The sequence below is a fragment of the Mytilus californianus genome, unplaced genomic scaffold (assembly GCF_021869535.1).
Source record: "Mytilus californianus isolate M0D057914Y unplaced genomic scaffold, xbMytCali1.0.p SCAF_2, whole genome shotgun sequence".
Taxonomy (NCBI): domain Eukaryota; kingdom Metazoa; phylum Mollusca; class Bivalvia; order Mytilida; family Mytilidae; genus Mytilus; species Mytilus californianus.
The window spans coordinates 75,892,366-75,902,559 of record NW_026262668.1 but is presented as its reverse complement, the minus strand read 5'-3'; positions in this window follow the sequence as shown (position 1 = coordinate 75,902,559).

Below are 10,194 nucleotides of genomic sequence, written 5' to 3'. Positions count from 1 at the left end.
TTGGTCAACGTCAAAGTTACTAAAAAAAATTGAAATTGAGCAGGAAAGTTTCCGGATGCATTTTCATCTTAATTGTATGCAGATATGAACTAACGAAAATAGTACAGTTAGTTTTCACCTCTTTTAATCTATCAAGTCGGTATAAAATACCGTGTTTATTATATTTTAACACCGGTATACTACTGTTGCCTTTATTTAAAGGTACATGTAAAAGAGATGATGAATCCTGTTAAACGTTTACTTCATAAATTTATGCTTTCTGTGCTTATAGAACGCGTTCCTGGAACCACCTCCATCACGTACGCTAGTAACAAAACTTTGAAAAACCAAAAATATAATTATAAAACGTCTGATAGCTTGAACCCCAAAAAGGGCCTAAATAGAACATGCAAAACGGTCTAAGGTCAACTTCAACTTGGTCACAGGACAATTACAACATTTTATGAACTGGAAATTTGATAAGACTGTCGTACAAGTGAGAGGTTTAGCGCTATAAAACCAGGTTCAATCCACCATTTTCTACATTTGAAAATGCCTGTACCAAGTCAGGAATATGACAGTTGTTGTCCATTCGTTTGATGTGTTTTGTCATTTGATTTTGCCATGTGATTAGGGACTTTCCGATTGAATTTTCCTCGGAGTTCAGTATTTTTGTGATTTTACTTTTTTTTTATATCATTTGAATCATGTCAATACCGAAGCACTTGCTACTAGAAGGAGACTGATAGTCAAGAAGCAGCGGTACTGACCTATAAACCGAACGATTTTCATTTGCACAGCAGGTGTTTATGAAAGAACCTGCCTTAGGTACATTCGTGACCAAAACCTTAGTTTTGGCGCGATTACATAATTTAAAAACTAGACATTTACCGTAAAATATTTCTTCAAAATCATGCCATTAACGAAGCACTGGCTAAATTGTTCAATTTTAATGTTTTGACATAAACTTACTTTCAATTCAACTGAACCCCAACCCAAGTTTTAAGTTGAGAATCGATTTTTTTCAAATCCTATGAGACACAATCGTCTTTTCAAGCAAACAGTGACTTATTTGTAGGGGGTGTTGTTATGTAAAAAAAAGTGTCACCTCTTTTCGGAAGTATGTTACTTGGTTTGTTAAGTATACACTTATTGCTTTTGAAAGTTAATATACCGATTCAAACGTTGTAAATTAGATCATAAATTAATTTAGTGTGTTTTTGTAGTCGTCTTAACATTAATAATCAGTCATAAAAAACATAAAAAATCATATAACAAAACACCTTGGACTTGACTTGAACTATTGTGAAACAAAATGCTTCATGGTCAGGAACTTGAAGAAGGCGGGATGTTTTTTATATGTAAATTAATAATGTTTTCAAGGTCAAACTTGTAACTCATGACTATATTAATGTTACTCCAAGAATTTCGACGAAACAGAACTATCTATAACCTGTATAAGAATGAATTCTGGTTTCTGAAAAAATGATGTACAAGATTACATTTATCAGTATTTATGACCCAACCTAACTTCCGAATAAAAATTGTCATACGTTCATCCATAATTAATGGTTGTTTCCGTGTAAAGATTAAAGCAGATGCAAGATTACTAGAGAAGAATACGCTACAATTAAAGATCAGTACTTTACTAAAATTACATTTTTTGTACGAAGGTGATAGTTTGATCAACCATGGCATTAGACTGGAAATTTCAATTAATGTATAAATCTATCGGACCTTCATTTAGTCTGAAAATTTCTTATCGTCTTTGTGTTCTTTTTTTAATTAATTACTACTGGTCATTAAAAGTTCCATGTATATGTATCTATCAAATACGTATTCCCTTGATTGCTAGTTTCTGCTTTATTAAATTTTGTTCGAACCATTTAAGTTTTTATAGTTTTTAAGTCGTTAATATAAGCAACAGTTACTGTAGTTTACCAATGTTGTCAATTAAGACAAGTCAAGGTAACAAACAAAACCTGACGGAATCCCAGGAACTCCAAACGGAGCGAGACCGGCTGCGTCAAAAGATACCTTTAAAACCCGTTACTGAAAATTTTGAATACCAGATCTTGCACAAGTTTCTGTCTAGACATTTTAATACTCACTATTTTCTATGAAAAAAGTAAAAAACAAAAATACCGAACTCTAAGGAAAATTAAAATCGGAAAGTCCCTTATCAAAAGCCAAAATCAAAAGCTCAAACACATCAAACGAATGGAAAACAACTGTCATATTCCTGACTTGGTACAGGCATTTCCTTATTTAGAAACATATATGAAACGATTATATTATCTTAAAAATTATTTATTTGTTAATTTGTCAATTAGCTAATCTTAAAAAATGAGTTTAGCACAGCGGAGTTAACTATAATCTTAAAAAACAGTGAATCATTTGTAATGAATACAGAAAAGGTCACATCTATCTGAGGTTTCATTAGTAACCGACGATAAATGAAAGACCAATTTTGTTCATTTTTACAAAGATTTGGTTAATATTGTCTCCGATGTAAATTGTTTAAAAATTATCAAATGTAGTTATACTTTCTCTCAATTTTTTTTGGAAAGTAAATTCTGATATATAGTTGCTATCAAAATCGAAATATAATCACTTGTGATTTTTATATACAGTCAAACCTGTATACAAAGGTCACTATTGGGACCAAAGAAAAGTGACCCTATAAGAGAGATGTGACCTCTGAACTGAGGTTCGAAACGCATAATTAGTATTACAGCGGGACATGAAGAGGGTGACCTGGCAAGATGTGCTATCGATTAAAAGAGGCGACCATTAAAGCAGGTTTGAATGCACATACATATCTATGAGCATCGACACGAGTTTTCGAACGAAGGTGCTGGTCAATTCTCTTTAATGAAGACTACAAAAAAGGCGGAAGAAATACATATGAATTTTAATTGTTTTTCTTAATTTAATCCCAACTGTGGTACAAATTTACAAAGATGAAACTTCCGATATTCGACCTCAAGTTGACCGCAGACATGTTAGACACGTTTGACCCAGTCTTGTTTATGACATATTTTACAGCCCGCGGTTAGTAGCAGTCTATATATAATATATCTATTATAACAAATATAATATATCTATTAATATATATAGAAGTCTATAAAAAGGACCAACCAGCAAATTTAATATGCACCGGATTGTCTAGCTTAGACGATGCTACGCAGATAAGGAAAAAATTATATGTCTAAAGATTTGCACAACGGTACTAATATAAAATGGTAATATACGTAGATTACCATCTTATATTAGTACCGTTGTGCAAATATTAGACTTATATTAATATATATATATATATAATAAAATGTATGAATATGTATGAGTCTCTCGTTTGTCTTATGTTTCCAGTAAATTGTTCATGTATGAGATGTTTTTTTTAAAATAAGAATTGAACACAACTTCGGCATGTTATAAAAGAAAATTGGAATAAAATGCATTTATCATGTTTTTGAATTACTACAAAATGAATATTCTTGAAACAAAAGAATATTTGTATAGAATGCACACAAAGTCTGTGATAAAAGGTTCTTAAAATTGTCTTATAATCATCAAACTAATGTCTCTAAACAAATCCAAACATATTTTCTCCAAAAAATTGATGTGTTTAAAAAAGTATCGAAATGAAATAACCATAAAGTTGTTGACTTCCCTTTTGATGCACCAACAATTCTTTTACAGTGCTTGTAATGAAAAACTAAGTTTAAATCTTTACAACACTGAAAAAGCGTGACACCTTTTCGACTTTTCTGGTATATATTCAATAATAATCCCCTTGATTTAATCAAGAACTTCAATGTGGGTGAGGAATATATACTGGTAGGAACATATTCGACGATTTAAAATTTTTAAGATTACTGGGTTTAGAGAAATAGGGATTTAAGGATGCTTGTGTGAACTTTCTTTACCGATTTTATGTTCTATACAAATGTGCATATATTCTAACTACTTTAATGTTACAAAATATTCAAGATTAAAACATGTTAAGTCATTTTTTAAAAGATTTTTTTTTATGTCCTACATGTTTAATATTCATTCAATGTAAAGAAGCCAAGCTGTTTATTTTTTATGCAATTCTTAACCTATGTCATCACCTTTTATTGTTCCTTGACCTAATTACACTTGGGTTTCTCACCTTCCCTTTTTACAAGTATGCAGCAATAATAATTTATCATTTTATGTTGCCTTTAGAATATTGCAAATCAAACATGTATTTAGAAAACAATTTAGAATCGCTCAAATTTGATTCCAACTCAATTAATAATTAATTACTATCCTTGGCAAACGAAATGGATTTAATGAATACAAACTAATGCTGTATAGAAAGCATTCTTTTGTTAGTAAATAAATTTATTTATTAAAGTTGAACATACACATGTTTCTATTTATGTTAACAAACACACGCGAGTGTGTGTTTTTATAGTGGTCATTTATTGGTGTTTATATTAAAAGAACAGGTTTGTGTTTTAAATATATGATATTTCGGATTGGTCAATATTTGCGTAAATATATTGAGTATGACATTTGATACGTAAATAGCACGGGATTTTTTAAGCGCGAATAGTTTTCTTGTTAAAGTAAGTTAAGGAGTATTTTCATTCGAAGCTCGTATACAATGCAGTTAATTTAAAATTAGAAGAAAATATGACCGAGCCAGTCCTAGATTTTAAAGAAGAGGAGTTGTTAAGGTTAAGGAACACCTAACGCAGTCAGTCTGAACGTCATAATGCTACCAATTCACGAGCAAGTCAACAAAACCGTGACTTAGTAGACACTTTTAGCCTTTTAAAAAATTACCTAGACAAGAAACTTGTTGATTTAAAGTTAAGACATTCTTTCAGAGCAAGACAATTTGTCAAAGAAATACAGAGATGAGGCCAATATTAAGTTTAAATCGGAAGGGAATCGTATTCAGTTTCGTTTTAACGAGAATATTATGGAGGGTCTTAACAAAATACACAAGGAACTTGTATCTGTTTCTTCGCCTCTTTCTTCTATTGTTGGTGAATTGGTGGGTAAACTTTAAGAAAGAAATAAACTCATCAGGATTGTTGATGACTCTGCCAGAGGTGGGCTTCTGTTAAAGAATATGACAGCAATGATATCGCCAAAGAGACGAGAAAAAAAATTCGTCAAGCAGAGACTAGCGCCCTTCAAACTATCAAAGAGAAAACCCGCCCTCAGCTAGACTAACTCCTGCAGTTGAACATATCGCTACTGCCCCTGCTCCTCCTCCAGCTTACGATTTCAGCCGTTTTCAACAACCCTTCGTGTCATCATCGCAGGCGTGAGCGCCGCCCCATGGACATCTGTCACTACGGTAAGCAGTATGGTCACTGGAGAAGAAACTGACCCCTCAACTTCAAGTCAATCGCAACTTCTTCACCCAGTAACCAGCCGGCAATACAATATGTTAAAACTAAACAAAACAATGCATATTTTCATTTGACATATTACGCCTTTGGTTAGGTGTAACTCCGTAGCCGGCAATATTTTACAAACTACATGAAATTTTGAAAGTAGACCGAATATAGATTTATTGCATTTTTAATACAGCTGTGTAAATGACTTATATTAAATACAACAAGAGGTGATCTTTGACAGTAATGTCGCTATATGTAGCCACATATATTCATTAGAGGAGATACAGAAGAAAAACATTGGTTCATAAAATTTGTCCATGTGTCCAGAGGGCGAATGGTCATTTTTATGAAGTAAAAATCTTTTAATGTATCTCTAATTTTAACCATTATTAAGACGTTCTCGGAATTTGAGTTTGAACTTAACTAATTTATCTACCCTCAGTAAGTGAAGATCATAAATGGTTCTTTTACAACAAAGACCATTGATTAGGATTTTACAAGAAAAATGTCATGAAAATATTTCTGAAAGATACGCGCTAAAAGAAAAATAAGCTACGAATTAGACAAAAAAAAATTGAATATGATTTTCTTTTGTTTCAAACATTTATAAAAGCAAAATGAAGAAATATTTGTTCGCTATTAGCAGTCAGTTTGGTTTAATTTCGTCAAAATAAGCCAACAAAATGACTGATATATTATTGACTTCCAAATTAATAATTGAACTCATTTCAATCCGTAGTCATGTAACCTTTAATTTGACCTTAGTGGAGATAGGTAGCTCATGTGTTTAGCATGCGGTCAGTAAGTTCATTTGTTAAAAATAAAATATTGTCAACATTAAAAAGTGAAACAAGTGAGCCACCAGGAATAACCATTTCATTGACTGGCCTACAACAAATTATTTTTATGTAGATAAAACGATGATTTACATATATTTTTTAGCTATTGTATGAAATCAAACAAACCTACACAAATCGTCATTATACGATTGCACGTGTTCTCTGTCTGTCTGTTTATTTACATTTATATCGGTTATAGAGGTATTCCCGTAACAGTGTGGACAACCGGAGTACTTTTGTTGTTCATAATACTGAATCATTTACCTTTAACTGGTTTATCATCGGCTATCGATAACAATGATTTTACGCTCACTCAGTCTGTCAGAGGCCCTTCAGTGGGGATTTAAATAAACACTTTTTACACATTTCGATACATAAAGTAAAACTCTTTTCACAAAACTTTAAAGGATTTTGTTTGAAGTATTCTTTATATCAGCACACACAACAGTTTCATTTTAGAGAATAATAAATGTTCAGAGCTAATATCATTAAATAATCGAAAAATACATTTACACATTTGGATTTTCATTGTAAAAACTTCACAAAATATCTTAAGAGAAGAAATACTCCCACGTTGTGATCATTTAAGAGTAACCTACCATTTATTCAATGCATAGGATTTGTTGGTGAAAAGACTTCCGGCCGATGAAAAAAATTAATTTTTTTAACTGGATATTTTTCACATGGATCATCGTTTTAATCATTCAGTCATACAGAGAACTCATATGATTAGTTTGCCTTGAATATTCCAGTACTACACAACTCAATTGTCTCTATTTATGTATATATCTATATGTATATCTAATTAATTGAAAGACTTTTCTGTTTGTATAATGCTTTTATGTAAAGGGGAAACTGTTACGCGTGTGTGTGATCCTTTTTGTCTCTTTGACCAAAGATAGTTAGTTATAAACTAAATTGCAGTACTCGTTGATATATCATTATTGTATCTCACAAATTTGGGTTTTCACTAACAAAACTTATTTTCTTGTAACGTATTTAATTGTTGAAGAATGAATGTTGCCCGTTTTTTAATTGTTTTGTCGTTTGTTTGTGTCTCATTGACATACAACCGGATCCCCTTTTCTTCATATTTAAAAATATACGAGATGACATCAATACCAATCCATGACACAAAATAACTGAGTTAAACTAACAGCAGAAGAAAGAAAAGGAAAAGCGTTTTAAAGAATGTACTCAATCTCGAAGTCACAATGTGGTCTTTGAAAAAATGTTGTAAATGAAAAAAAAAAACATTTTTTTTAATGTTTATTTTGGAAAAAGTAACGTTGTGTAAATTGTAACAATTATTTCAATTTCAATACATATTAAGCTGTTGCTTTTTTCCGGTTCGATCAAATTTTGATCACATTTTAAAAATTAATTTCCTGCGATCTTAAAAAGGACGGAGTTGATATATAAACTGCCGTCAAATATTGTGTGTGTAAGTTGGGCCGTTTTGAAAAAAAAATAATTGATTCTAAAAAAAAAATTTGAAATGAAAAAAATACTGTTTCAGAAAAAAAGAGGAAAAAATAACTTTGTTTCAGAAAAAAGAGGAAAACAAACTAATTGATTTACATTCAAAGTTAGGGACGACAAATAAATACGACACTAAGATTAAAAAAGTAATGTTCATGTATGTGCATGAGACCCCTCCTCCCTTCCACAAAAAATAAAAAAAACACACACACACACTCAGAAAAGGAAGAATAGTCGGTGCATAATCATTCTGCTACCAAGGGTTTTTTCACAAGTAAAGTAGTTAGCAGAAAAGTTCCAGTTTCCAAAATACACCAAATTATACCATTTTACCTACTAGCATTTCGTGAAGTAAAATGGAAATTTCATATGGCGTGGTCCAAATAGCTTTTTACTGTCCAATATCTCGCAAGTACGAATAAGACCGAACAATAGTATATTTTGTCTATGTTTTGTAATTGCACAACTATTGAAAGTTGATCATGCATTCGTTCTAAAATAAAATTTCACACAAGATAAAAGTTAAAAGATACTAAGTGAAAAAATAAGACAACCGCAATGGATTAATCGCTTCGACGTCAGAACCAGTAATTTTTTTAAGCAAGTTAAATTATTTTTTATGTTTAAAGAACGTGCGATATCATAAAAATTGTTTATCAAAACATAACAAAAACGCAAGTAAAGAAAGTTTAAGTATTCAATATTAATCAAAACACAAAGGTTATGCCTGTACTAGTTTTCGAATTATTTGATTTCGACGTTGAGAACCTTTGGTGACCCCACAGTTTAAATGTCTATAATAAATACGACGTGATAAGTGGGTGTTACAGACGAACGTTCACCTAATTTAACCTAGTCAATGGGAGACTAGAGCGCGCCAAAAAATGGTCTCGTCCACACTTTTATGAAAACGATACTATTACCGTCGGTAGTCGTCGGATGTCATCTTGATAAATAATTTGATGGCGTCTAGTCTAAAATACGCACGAAGTGCTGATATATTATAGCGAATCCATGCATTGTTATTTGTTTCTTATGGAATATTTGTAATTTGGATATTCGTTTTAGTATGTTATAAATCAAATATGAAAATTTGGATCAAATCGATGAACATAAATTTGACAGCTAATGCCCCTTTTAATGTAGTACTGCTATTAGTATATTGTAATAAAATTGCGTTACATTAACAAAAAAAATCAAATATTTTTAAAGTTAGGTATATTTTACCTAGTTTCAAACAAATACAAATACCGCTTGATTTTCATGAAACATAATATGAAGAAAAGAGTGCAGAAAGTTTTTTTCTGTTTAGCAGTTATACAAAAAACTGTTAAAATACGGGAGTACTCGTAAGTTGAAATGAAAATTATTTCGGAAATATATTTAAAAAGCGTTAATACTCGATCAAAGAAAACCACAGTAATTGCAAAGGCTGACTTAATTTTCAACTGGAAAGCGTGAAAAGCATATATTTACAGCAAATGGAACAAGCTTATTAGAATAAGGAACTATAAAACTGCAAGAAGTGAAATACAACTCATTCGCTTGAAACGAGCATTCGGCATGAATGAAATAATAATTTCCAGAAAAATAGCTAATTATTTGTATAAACAAAAGAATGATATCGAGAGCAGTCACATGATAACTATTTCATATAGGTTCAACCTCTGGAATTCAGCGATAAAACTGAATGTTATAGTGTGGATTCGTTTATTTTCGTGGGTACTAATTTTCGTGGATTGGGGAAAAGTTTTTCACGAATATTTGATTTCGTGGTTTTGACAGAAGCTACATTCAAGCCTACAAAAAATTTATACTTCGTTGAGCATTTAAATTTCTGGTTTCCTTTACCCACGAAATCCACAAAAATTGGTACTACACGAATTATAATGAATTCACAGTATATGGTTTCAAAATCAGATATGTTTCTAGTTGGTGAAATCGAGATTTACTTTATGTTTAGTATTGAGTTACAAAAGTTGAGTTATGCTGATCTTCTTTCTGAATTGCGAAATAAGCAAATATCAACGTCAAACACTACTTACTTATTTTTCTTGTAAAGCAAAAGTGCTTAAAAAGTTTTGAAAATAATGAGATTCCGAGAACACCTATTAAAGCAATCTGGCGAAATCACAGCATTTGTAATCTCGATTTAAGATCACCGAGAAAGGATAAACTCCAAATGAAGAATCAATCTACATGTTTAAGAATGATAATATTTTACAGTTTCTAAATTGTAAAAGCCTTATAAATTCATAGAACTAAATTTGAATTAAAACTGACAGCTACTTTGATTTCAATTATGTTACAGTGTTTTACCGTAGGTTGAAAGGGGAACAAATGGAAACACCCATCATGCCATTAAATGAACATGAAAGAGGAGTGTTTATACAAAGTCTTCTAACTCTCATTTGTTTAACATCTTCGGTCTGCTAGTTACAAAAGAGAAAATAAGTGTCGAAAGTTTATTCTGGTACAATGCATCTATGTTTTTTCAGTAGATTACAAAA